Below are 13,131 nucleotides of genomic sequence, written 5' to 3'. Positions count from 1 at the left end.
GGCTACTAACATGTGAACTGCTAACAAATGGTTTGAGATCCAACGTACAACCAAAGTCTACTTTTTTGACAATTTTTCCTCTAGATCCAACTACACTGAAGTGCTTGAGATGAATTTCAAGAACATGTGGTGCTTTATCAATTTTGAGTTGTTCTAGAGCCTTCACTTTTACTTTGCATCATTCACATTGATGTCTTTTCACACCCCCATCTAACTGCTCCACTGCCATGTAATGGGATAATGCTTTCAACAAGGAATCTGCTCGAATGATCTCTAGGCTCAAATCTAAGAAAGGATCAAATTTATTTGAGCAATAAGAACATTGTGTGCACTTCACCTACAAGCCAAATTAAAGCAATTGTTAATGAATAAAATACTTTTCTAAGACTATAACCTAGAGTTCCCAGCATAAAAATAATTTTGAAAGGTTTAAGTGACTCAAAAAAGCAGAAATAATGACTAGAATGTGTGCTCCCACCATCATGAACAAGAACACCATAATCAACATAATCAATCATTTTCTATCATCTTTTTACCCATTGTGTACCCATTGCACATCAATGTAGTATTGCTAGTTTTTTATTCATGTTATGCATGGCAAAAGCATACAGTAAGGGTCACATCAAAGTTTTCATTGGTAAGGAGAAACCCAACAAATTACCCACCATATTACATGGTCCTAAGGAAAGCTTTATGCTTGACCAAAGGCAAGGCACCTGCAGCTAAAAGTCAGGATGATCGAACTGGAGTGAACAATGACTTTACAGAAAACACTTTGAAAACTTGTTAAGAAAATCTATCAACCTGCAATAAGATTGTATTAAAACTAGAATTATACAGATCCATATTATTAAAACTTAAAATACCTGTCAGTATTAGGTGTTCAAAAAAGCACACACCGGACACCTCTTGGAATGTTCAGGGCCTCCATAACCTTTGCTACAATAAGAAAGAAATCCAAATAATATTAAATCTTTGCTGAAACTCCAATTCACAAGGATGTATAGTTATGTTCTAATAATCAAATACTAATAGTAAAAAATACAAAGCTGAAATTGATATGTCACTGGTTTTTCTCCATTCATTCATAAAAATGGCTTGATACTAAAATGTAAGTGTTTTCTCTTTAAATTATATCATGCTGATCACAAATACTAATCACAGATTGGTTATCCAAAAGGGTGCAATATTATATTAGACAGAGATCAAATAAATATCCAACGTCTTTACAAACCAAACCAAATCAATCATATCACATTTCAATAAGGCAGATATCAGATACAATGAATAACTTCAAACCAGTATGGTACATATCACTTTTACATTATGATGTATCTGTAACAATGATTACTTGGTCTTGCAAATTGCTCTACAAAAATTCTAATGATACTTATTGCAGATCAGTAATCAACATTAGATCGTCAGGATCTATGACATTAGGTCATTTTTCTCAAGTTGAATCAATATCATCAACTTCAAGAGCACCCACACAGCCACTAAGAAGTTCTACTCATAGAAGAAATTTGTAAAATATTAATTGTAATTACAATTTTTTATCATATAACACCGTGATTGTATTAAGCTTCTTTATTGTTTGTGAATGAATGAAAAACCACTTAGTTTTATAAAGTTACAAGTTTCTTAATTAGTAACTAAGGAATAAATAATGAATTCATTAGTGATGTCACAGTCACCTTACTGCTCATGAAAAGTAACACTTCTCCATTTTCACTCTTCCATGAGGTCACTTGTCCACCATACAGCAATACCTACACAAATATAACATTAATAATTTATACATATGACCTAAAAGAGAATTGATAAATTGAAAATGACATCAGAACCACAACTCAGATTAATCCATTAATTTCTGTTGACATAATGTTAAAATCAAGGGATAGAGAAAATAAAAAGGAAATAGGAAGTAGATCTAATGAGCCATATTAAATATAAGATCAAGGTTACATTAAACCATCCTATGCTCTTAAATTAGTATCAGCAACCAGCAACAAATGACAAAAAACTAGGTCTATGCACGTATGTAAGTATTAATTGTTTTTTCTCAATTTTGCTCTTCCATGAAGCCAGTTTCCTGTCATACAGAAAAAAGATACACAAATTCCACATATAACCATATAATCAATGAAATGATTAAAATTTTTAAATTTTAGAACCCTGTACTGTGAGCAACTCATGAATAACCTGTTTGCGGGAATCACTGACATGAATGAATCAAGAAGACTAAAAAGAAATAAAGCTATCATAATATTGTTTTAGGTATGGCTCCAAAGAACCCTACAATATGCCCTATATGCCCAATGAATGATATCAGTAACAATTGACAATAAATCAGGAATATAAACATATAGAAATATTGATAAACTATATTATTCCTGCCAAGCCAAAAAAAATTGATGATCGTGCTGATGGACTACCATCTTGCAGTAAAGATAAATTGGATCAAGCTATCAATGTCTTAAGCTTTGGTGGAAAGAATTTTAGTGGGTTGTGTTTCTTCACTGCCAAAAATAATCTAAGCTTGTTAAATATCTTCAAAGATCATAATAAAATATTTTGAAGTAGGAACAATCAGTATACTATGTAGTGTAGGTAACATTGATGTGCCTAGAAGCCTTTTGTTTTTAGCATAAATAGATTTAACATAAACTATTAGTCTATTAATGAGGAATGTAGACCTGCTTGGACTTGTTACAATCCTAAAAACTAGAACCAATTATTTTTTCCTTTACTCACAAGGTTATAAAAACTACCATAACCAAAGTACAAAAAATCCAAAATCCAAAAAGGCGTGAATTGGAGAGAAAACTCAAAAGCTTGATAGAAAGAACTTAAAACAATAGATCATTTCAAATCTTAGTACAACCTCAACGATGAACAAAATTCAAGAAAAAAACTTATTTATTGACCAAAAGAATACCTTAGAGCTTCTCTTAGATTGAGATTCCTATGTAGATTTACTATTATTTGAACCAGACATTGATGTCCAGGCATGGTTCAACATAACTTGAGTTTCTAAGCCTAACTTTCTAACCTCTGAAAATGGAAGTTCAAATGTCGATCCCAAAAAATTAGTTGAATAATTGACCTACAATAAAAGAAAGTGAGAAAAATTCATATACATATTCTATTAAATGTTTGAAGACATGAGATTTCTACATTCCATCAGGTGAAAATTGAAAGAGCTTCTAGCAGTAACTGTGTAGACATTTTTCAATCTAACTAAATCAAATTAAAACAAAAATTATGTTAAAACACCATACAATTAGAAGTTACAGACTGCACAACATTTTTGTAGTAATAGAATCTTGACAAAAACATAAACCATATCTAATACAATGCAATTACATACCTGGGTCTTCCCAGACAACTAAGTGGTTGGTCATGGCTAAAAATATGAAGTACAGGATCAAACATTGTTGGATAGAAAGGCTTCCCAGCTTCAAGCCATCCGATCTCATGTTCATTTTTTTCTAGGACTGAATCCCTAGGTTTCTCCTCCTAAAACTCATCCAAGAATTGAAAAAATGCCTCAAGTGTCAGATAGCCAACCTATTGGGGGAAACTAAAGCTTTCAAGGTGAAACCAATCATGTTTGTTGAAAAACATTTTAGCACTTCACAAATAGTAAGGACATGATTTCTACTCAATATAACTATCATAGAAAATACTATCATATGCTTACTAGGTTTTATGAGCAATAGAAAATCCTCATTTCTACTAAGCATGCCCGAGTGACAAACCTGTATTAGACAAATAATGATCTCTAGGATATCAGTAGATCACTACAAATTACTCACCTGAAGGTAGATGCTTGTCTGAAATCGGCTCTTTAGAGCATATGACATTATTCTCATGCTCAAATTACACATCGAGTGATAACATAACATATATTAATTCAATGAAACTAATTTTAGGAAGGGTTCAGTAATCTAGATGCATATTTCACATGTGAGTAGTGGTACTCTACAACAATCATGAGATAATGTAGTTCAAATTTTGGTGAGAATGTTGAAATGTGATAAATAAACTTAAAGTTTCATCTAGAGTTACTTGTTAGTGAATGTACATGTAAGTTCATAAGGATCATTGTGATGAAACTAAGTTACAATCATGATTCCAGGAATAACCTGTCAAATAATAAACAAGTCAGAATATGAATTTTATTAAATTTTAAAAGTTTAGAGATTAGAGATTGGATCTGTGAAATTTTAAAAGGTTATTGTTTCAAGTGGTTCATTTACAAATCTTGTTTCATTTGAGATGGTTAACAAATTGAATCTACCAAGAATAGCACATGTTAGGCCTTGCAAAGCATAAGGATTGGATGTTGGATGTTGTGTTGATGTGAAGGAGCAAGCTTATCTTCACCATTGGATCATATAATGATGTTGTACTGTGTGACATTGTACCTTTGAGTGGTTGTCATATAATTTTAGGAAGGGTTTGGCAGGTTGAGAAGAGATCCCTACATGATGGTAGAAAGAACACCTACACTTTCACAAATAATGGAGAGAAGATGGTATTAGCACCATTGGAGGAGCACAAGACAACTTGGAAGGTGTTAGCAAGCATTGGCATCTTTGAGAGGGAAAGGTTCCTAAGAAAAGAGGAACATGGTCAAGCAATGGAAGATGTTTTGATAAAAAAGGATGATGCTTTGAAGCAAACAACTAATGAGAATGAGGTTGAGGAAAAGATCCTAGAAAAGGATGATATGAAGACAAGTTGTCCATTTGAAGGATAAATAAAAAATGAGCAGCAATCAAGTGTTGAAGAACAAGGAGAACCTAACACCAAAAAGGTTCAAAAGGTTGTAGTAGAGGTAAAGAGAAAGGATGCTGATGAAGACAGAAAAAGATTAGGTCTTGAAGGGCTTGAGGGAAAGGAGATGATTGGAACAAAGATGAAAAGTACAAATGCTGATGTAAATAGCAAAGAAAAAAGGCTTGGAGAAGCAGATATGATATTGATTGGTTCTATATGGTGTCCATTGAAATTTGGACAAAGAAAATTCACAAAGACAATGATGACTGAATCGGATAGAATAGCCAGCAACCAGGAGTTGGTATACCAAGGCAAATGGAAAGGGTGTGAAGACATGTTGCAGATAGTAGTAGAGGTCTCAAGGTGAAAAGAGACTAAGGATGAGAAGACAATGGATATGAAGAGCCAAGGGAAGGCTAAACAAGGTGATTATATTCCAAGCATGGAGAAACATGAAAATATGAGTTATTTTGGTTTGTTATTCTAATTTTGTTGTAGGCATATGATAATATGATGGAGATTCCTAGTGTGGGGAAGATAGCAATAATTGGTAAGAGTTATGTTCTAGAAGGAGCTTGCTATTGCTTCTTGTTTCTACCTATTGTTAGTATCTTATTGAGCTTCACTTTGTTTCGAGAACAGTTTAATATTCTCTACTAAACGGGGCCAACCACGTGAGGGTGGAAGCTCATTTGGCCCCACCCCCCTCCCCCTAACATCACTCTACATTCCCTGTTAACATCTAACATTCATTCATTCTTTCAACCATTAATAAAATGTAACATTCAATCAATATCACATGATAACATTCAATCAATATCACATGATAACATTCATTAACACATTAGATTCATAACATGCAACATTCATCAATATTCTGCATTAACACATAATTCATGAACATTCATTAGCACATAATTAAATTTATTGAGACATAAAATTCAGTCATTATCAATTAAGGTATGTAGATTACAATCATTTCTTTTTTTTCTTTCTATTTATTTTTTCTATGTAAGCTCTAAGAGGAGCATCAGTGTCATCATCAATTCCCCCCTCATCAGTTGTTCTATTCTCTGTTCTTGATGATCTCAAATTCCTATGCTATTGCAAAGGGGGGTCCTCTGCAATAACAAATAAAAGAGTTAAATTAAAAATAATTTATTATAATTGTTACAAGTATTTAATTATTTTAAATAACATAACTGTGGCACTGTTTACCTGATCTGACCACATCATTTTGTCTGGACTCAACGTCAACACGATCATGAACATCAACCCCTCGATCCTCTATACCTGCTATACAAAATGTTACGTTAATCCAAACACCAATTGCAATTGCATATAAAAAATTTAATAGCAAATGTATACCTCCACCACTGGGATGCACATCATGCGAACCTTCGGCATCCACAGATTGTGTAGAAGGATTGTCAGGCTACATTCCAACATCCTACGCATTGTTATCATTGCTTGCTTAAAACATATATACTCACTTTATATTGGAACTTAACATCAAATAGATTAATTGGTAAAGTATTCAATTTGAAATAAATTTCATTTAGCTTATTTACCTGTGGCTCAGATGCATCATTATTAGAACCTTCCACACTGATTTCAGCTCGTAGCCATTCAGCCACGACTCTATAGCCTTGTTGGAAGCCAATTCTCTTATCCTCTTCTATGAGGCATCTCTTGAACTCTGAGCCTTGCATTTTTGATTGGTATGGTGAATTTTACTTGCATTGTTTCATCAACCAATGGAGGGTAGTTAAAATATCGAAAGGAAATGGTAAATAGTTATCAGGGTTTCCAACCCTTGTTACACCTTATTTTGGTCATGTTGGAGTTTTTCTAAATTGTCTTTGGTCTTTGGGAGTCCTAGAGGATCCAATTTCACTCCATCACGATCACATTTATTTCTATTCTTAAAAAAATTAAAACTTTAAAGTCTAATGTAATGGGCAGTGCTGAAAACATTTAATGCTCAACTTGTATTTTGCTTTTGTTAGCAACGTGAAGTCTACTTGACAATCAACAATAAATCATCTATATCCATCACAATATAATAGGAGAAAAATTGAGCAGTTTTGATAGAGCAATCTACTATATAAATGTTGCATGTTTGTATGCTTTGCTTGTACCAACATATTTTCTCCAAATTCTTAAGTTGGGTAAGAGTTAGTTCAGCTCTTTGGAAATAAAAATGGCTGCAAGTGCTGCTGCATTCCCTCATTCTTTCAATCACTACCTTTATTCTCAACTATTGGAGGAAAATTCAGTCTCAACCATGGCCTCCATTTGTGAGATTTCTTCATATGAGGATTTTGTGAATGAAGAGAAAAGTAAAATATTAGTGATTGAAGCCACTGGTTATATTGGTCACTTTGTTTCTCTTGCAGCTGTAAATGCAGGCCATTCTACCTATGCTCTCATTAGACCCATCACTACCCATGATTCTGCCAAAGAAAAGTGCCTCCATGAATTGAAAGATTTTGGTGTTAACATTGTCTATGTATGTCACTAGCTCTGTTCATAACTAAGATTTTGTGGTAGATATGTATGGCACAGTTGTAAAGTGTGTGTACTTGTTTAAAATATTGATTTTACAAACTATAGATTGTTTTGATTGGTCATATAGGTTTAGAATATATGATTAAGCTTTGCTTGTTTGTTCATGGTAACTACTATTGCAGCTGCTTGCGAAATTGTTAGATAGCGATCATCTCACAAATAATCATGTTTGACTATCTTGTTGTGAAGTTGGGTATTTAGAACTTATGTTAAGAAGGGGTGTTCGGTCAGTGATCTCCTTATCAATGATTCTAATTTGGTTGGGATCATGAGCTATATTATAGTTGTAAAAAATTGTGTTGTAATGGGTTTTTATTAATGTCTACATGTTCTATAATGGGCCTTATTAATGTGCATGTATATTATAATGGGTGTTCTGCAGGGAGATTTAAGTGATCATAATTCAATGGTAAAGGCCATGCAAGGCATTGATATTGTTATTTCAATTGTGGGCAGTGGTCAACTTACAGATCAACTTAAGATTGTAGATGCCATTAAAGAAATTGGCACTATTAAGGTCAGAACATAGGACCCTAACATTATTACCATGAATGCTTGTTAACTGTAATAGACTTAAGAATTGTTGAACTTTGATGCAGAGGTTTCTTCCTTTGGAATTTGGGCATGATATAGACAGAACCAATCTAGTAGAACGAAGGCTAAGCTTTTACAAAGAAAAGAGAGTTGTTAGGAGGGCAATTGAGGCATCCAACATTCCATACACTTGCATCTGCTGCAATTCTATTGCTGGGTGGCCTTACTTTTATCACACCCATCCCTCTAAGCTTGCTCCTCCCCAAGATCAGTTTGAAATCTATGGAGATGGAAACATCAAGGGTGAGATTTTAAATAATTCATATTAGTAAATGAAGGAATCTTCACTAATCTAGATTGCAGAGTCTGACTTCAATTGTTTAATTGTTTATATTGAATATGAAAATCCACTACTGTTATTATATTCTATTGACCTATTTATAATTGATGAGCTAAATAAGGGTGTCCTAGCATTTCCCATCACATTATATAAAAAATTTGATACAATTTTTCATTTACTAATACTTACAACTCTTGCTTGAAGTTTCAAAAAACCACCAGAGCCGAGCTTGTGTGTCCCGTGCTTTTCTAGTCTTGCCTTTGTTGCCTTTGATGTGTCAGGCAATCTATGAAATGTTTGAAATATGTTATATAGTATAAATATAGAGGTTAATTAGTACATAATTAGATTCTCAACAGTATCACATACCTTACTATACTCTCCACTGGTGTAATATTATTTTTCTTATTAGCTTTATACTTTCCATCCAAAATCAGAGCCTGCCACTCAGCCTTAGGAACATAGGGCGGACGCTCGTACCTAGGGTTATCTTGTAAATTTTTTTTGTACTAGTCCCTAATATACTTCAAACATAAACCAACTTTTTCAAGGAGCTTGTTTCTCTCGAATGCATGAGGTCCAAAGAGTTGGGTCATGCTCTCTATAAGATCATCCTTCAATGGTTTGCGTTGGTTAAATGAAGTGAAGCTACCTTTAATATAGTTCAAGAAATGGATGAAAAGGAAAACTATTATAGCAACGATATGAAATCAAAATAGTGGTTTGGGGTTTTAGTTAGGATATGATGTTCCACCAGGTACGCATGGTGGGCCCGAATATTCGCAAACACTCATCACCAAGTTTTCTCCAAAAAAGATCATTCCCTACAAAACAATCATGGGATCATTAGTCGATGAAGAGTGATCAAAAACTAAATTACTATTATATCACTATAGAATAATAATAACTTTAAAGTACTTGGAACTTTGGCTTCTTTTAATGGAATGCCTTCATCGTCGCTGACGATCAATATGACATCATTCACTGTTCCCGTACTAGGAACATAGGAACATCCAGAAAATGATGCTGCAGCTCCTATTGCAAAAAGTTTCATAAGTCTTTGTCATGAAGTATAAAAAAACAAATGATAATTGATGTTAAAAAGTTGTAAAAAAAAGACTTTTTGTTGCTGTCATAAGAGAGAAAAAGAGGGATTTGTGTACTAGTAGATGGTGCAACAGTCGATGCTTGTAAGCTGCGTGTTGCTGACTCAGCAGTTGAAAAGAGATTTGTGGTTGTCCTGGATGGAGGCGATGTCATCATAGGATTCAATTGATGTGAAGCTGAAGAATAAAATTGTTAGAGCATGCATAAATATAGAATGCGTGGACTAGCATGGACAAGATTGTTAGAGCATTAAAAAAAAGGATTGTTCGAGCACGTATTGTCAATGATTATGATCATTCCTATATATATTCAGTGGAAAAAAGAAGTGGGGAATGGAACATGCGATCTACCTGAACCACCTGTAGCACCCTCATCATGGGAACATGGCTCAAAATCACACAAAAAACTCTGTAAAGACAACGCATCCATATTTTAATTAATGCCATAAAAGAGCATAACATAAAAACCATTATTGAACTCTTGTTATAATTAAAAATTTCATTAATACTTACTTTTAAGGTTTCAGAGGTGTGCATCAATTCAGCTTCCCTTTCTCTTATTTCCTAAGTAGTAGGCTTTATGGTTGCCAAACATAAAATTTCTTTGCCAATTTTCTTTCGCAACTTTTTAGTTGAACCGATCGGGTCATCGGTGTCTGCTAAATCAATATAAAAAGGGTCCTCCTCAGGGGGGGCCTACTGATCAGGGACTGCAGGTTCCTTTCCCTCCCTCTGACCACTAGCCCTCTGTGACAACAATAGTATTAGTATTATCAAAATTACTCCAAAACAATGAAGAAAAAAACATTAAAAAAATAACATTTTGCTTCTATCTAGTTTGCACAATTACAATGAGTTTTACCTGCTCGTGTGTAGATGAGTCGAGAACATCGCCAGCATCCCCTCCGAGTGGTTGCTTCATATTGTGCCCCTGTGTCAAAGATCAAGTATAAAAATGTTAGCCAAAAATTTATTGACTAAATGGTATGTTGGAGTCATTGATTAGAAGTTGGTTTAATAGTATGTACCACCCCCATGATAGTAGCCTCATTTGTATCTATGTGGTTCAAATTGTAATCAATAAGAAGCTCTTCCCCTGCATGTATTGATTTTATCGCACAGATGAATACATGATTTCCCTCGCATGCCTCAAATATGCAATTGGGTTGCTTTATAGTTGACCCAGGTCATGTACTATTTATAAAACTTGCAATATTCCCTATTGCTTTTGGCCTTCCATCAATGTATATAGCCATTGTCTTGTTGTTGTATATAATTTTCCGAGAGGGCATACCTATGCATACTTTTTTTATATTGAACAATATGCATCCAACTTTTGTAATCGTAACATGGTCCAACATACTCCATCAATTTAGAAACTTTGTTGTAAGACACCTTTATGCTGTCCATAGAAAATAGGCCCAAACCATGTAGTGATGATGGTTCTATGCGATATATCCTCTCGTTAACACAAAAATTAGTGTTTATTGGAGGAAGTTCCTTGGGTACCTAATGTTTTTGTAGATGTTGGTACCTCAAGGGCACCTCGATGTCGCCTTCTGTCTCATCATCATAAGAACATGACCCCCCTTGAGCAAGGAAAAATTTCATGCGTTTATTGAATTTCCTTCTAGTCCTTTGACCTCTAGTTAGTCTCCCTGTTCTAGATAAACTAAATGTCTCACTTTCCTTTTCTATTCCTATATTTCCCTCACTTGAGGAAGACACTTCTGTCAAATGCCTATTCGCTGGTACCTGCAAATGGGAGAGATCTTAGAAGACATCAATCTTACTATTCATAAGTGTATTAAATAGACTATCTATAAGGAGTATTGACTTATACCTGTCGATCCATGAGACTGTGTAGGATGCTCCTGAAAGGAGTTCAATTTCCTACAAATGTAATTCAATTAGCGTGAGCATAATCACATCATAATCATAATAAAATCCATCATTAGCATCATATAAAAATTAAAAACATTAAAAGGTACACAATAAAACACTTAAATCAGGCTCACATTATAAGCCTACTAGGGAAGTAGGCCTAGTGAAGGGCTAAAATTGGGTTTTTGTATCAACTGATGAGTTGAGGGCTTAGTCACCTTGGGGACATGCTATTTGAAGTTGTTTGATGTGTGTGGAGGTGGGGGAAACACCTAGTTAAGGTGAAGTCAAGTTTGGCGCCTATTGAGGCATTGTGAGCATTTGATAGTTTGTTGATTAGATTGCTTGGATGAATCTATTGGATGGATTGAGGGACATTCATGGGATTATTCCAAAGATGTATAACCTAAGGCGGCAAAAGGATTTGGTGTGAACTCTGATAGGTTATGGAGTTGGAGGGATCTTATGAAGATGCTTGGTTGGTGTTGTGAGAACACTATGGAAGTCCCTCTTGTTATGAATGATTGCAAGTCCACCTAGGGTCTTTGCATCACCTACATAGGCAGAATTATTAACCAACAAATTGGGTAAGCACTTATATTATGTTTTCCCTATGAATTTTATTCTAGATACAACTCCCTTTTATAGATATTTAATGAATTCCCTTTTCTAAACTAAACACTTACAAATGCTTTTGACCTAAAAGAAAATAAGGCTCAATACATTCACGCATCAATATGTGTTTTAAATAGTTTTATTTAATTAATTTAGATTAATAGCTAATTTAGATTAGTAGTATTCTATTTGTAGTTGAAACTTGTAGCTTTTAAATAGATAATGAATAAACTATGTAACCATATATATAAGACAAATATATTTCTATCAAGAAATGAATATTTAATAGATTAAGGATTGATGGCATACCTCTAAGCTCCATCATCATCATCCTCATCATCATCATCATCATCATCATCATCATCATCATCATCCTCATCATCATCATCATTGTCATCATCATCATCCTCCTCGCCATCATCATCGTCATCGTTCTCGTCATTGTCATCGTCATCATCATCAACATCATCATCAACATCAACATCACCATCATCATCATCATCAGTAGCAGCATCATCGTCATCATCTTCTTCTTCTTCTTCATGAAAAATTATGTCAGGAACATCATCCAATAACTGTCGATCGTGATCACCGTCTACATCATCTTCTACTTCTTTGGCATCTTCTTCTTCCATCGCATTATACTTTATTAGCCTTCCTCTTGGTTCATGTCTAACAAAAAATGACCAACCCAGTTTATGTGGAACCTTTGAGTAAAATACCTGCTCACATTGGCTTGGAGGAACATAAGGTTCATCCCCAACTGGCTCAAATGACCTTGTATTAACCATTGTAAATCCATTATCATGTTCAATAACAGTTCTATCAAGATCATTTGGATTAAGTCATAGCCTGTACCATTTGACAACGAAGAGTACTAATTTGAAGGAACTAAAGTCACACTCAAGTATCTCATCCAAAATGCCATAGTATCAATTTTCAGACTCTTGAGGATGTAAGTTGTTTCTAGATGAAATATTAGTCACTTGTAAGACTGCAGTTATTCCTAAATCACAAGTTTTCTTCGTGTCATCCAACACTTTGACATGAAATTTTTGACCATTACAGAACATAGCCATGTGGTGTTTAACCTACAATAATATGTGAAACATATCAAAATTATTGCATCGTGAGTTGATAAACATACGAATGATTAATAAATTTTTACGTACTTGGAAATCTCTTAAACCACATGCTAAATCTATTTCCCTTTGCATAACATTGGAATCTCCATTATGATGAGCTTCTTTAACCAATGAAGATACACCTTCCCATGTTAATGTGTGACCAGAATGT

General features: G+C 34.2%; 1 long non-coding RNA gene across 2 annotated transcripts; it reads right to left on the bottom strand.

Annotated features, from left to right (window-relative positions):
- Nucleotides 1-203: 203 nt before the first annotated feature.
- LOC149544224 (uncharacterized) lies at nucleotides 204-8,518 on the bottom strand. 2 transcript variants are annotated; one of them, XR_016355268.1, is made up of 4 exons: nucleotides 8,420-8,518; nucleotides 867-939; nucleotides 666-722; nucleotides 204-285 (listed from the first exon to the last, which is right to left on the bottom strand). It is a non-coding gene; the product is annotated as an uncharacterized LOC149544224 (long non-coding RNA). The 2 variants fall into 2 exon arrangements; XR_016355269.1 differs by lacking the exon at nucleotides 8,420-8,518 and having other exon boundaries at nucleotides 867-998.
- Nucleotides 8,519-13,131: the final 4,613 nt, after the last annotated feature.

The sequence above is a fragment of the Cupressus sempervirens genome, chromosome 8 (assembly GCF_028749045.1).
Source record: "Cupressus sempervirens isolate cs-2001-9-10 chromosome 8, ASM2874904v1, whole genome shotgun sequence".
Classification (NCBI taxonomy): Eukaryota; Viridiplantae; Streptophyta; class Pinopsida; order Cupressales; family Cupressaceae; genus Cupressus; species Cupressus sempervirens.
This window is presented reverse-complemented; position numbering and strand designations above follow the sequence as displayed.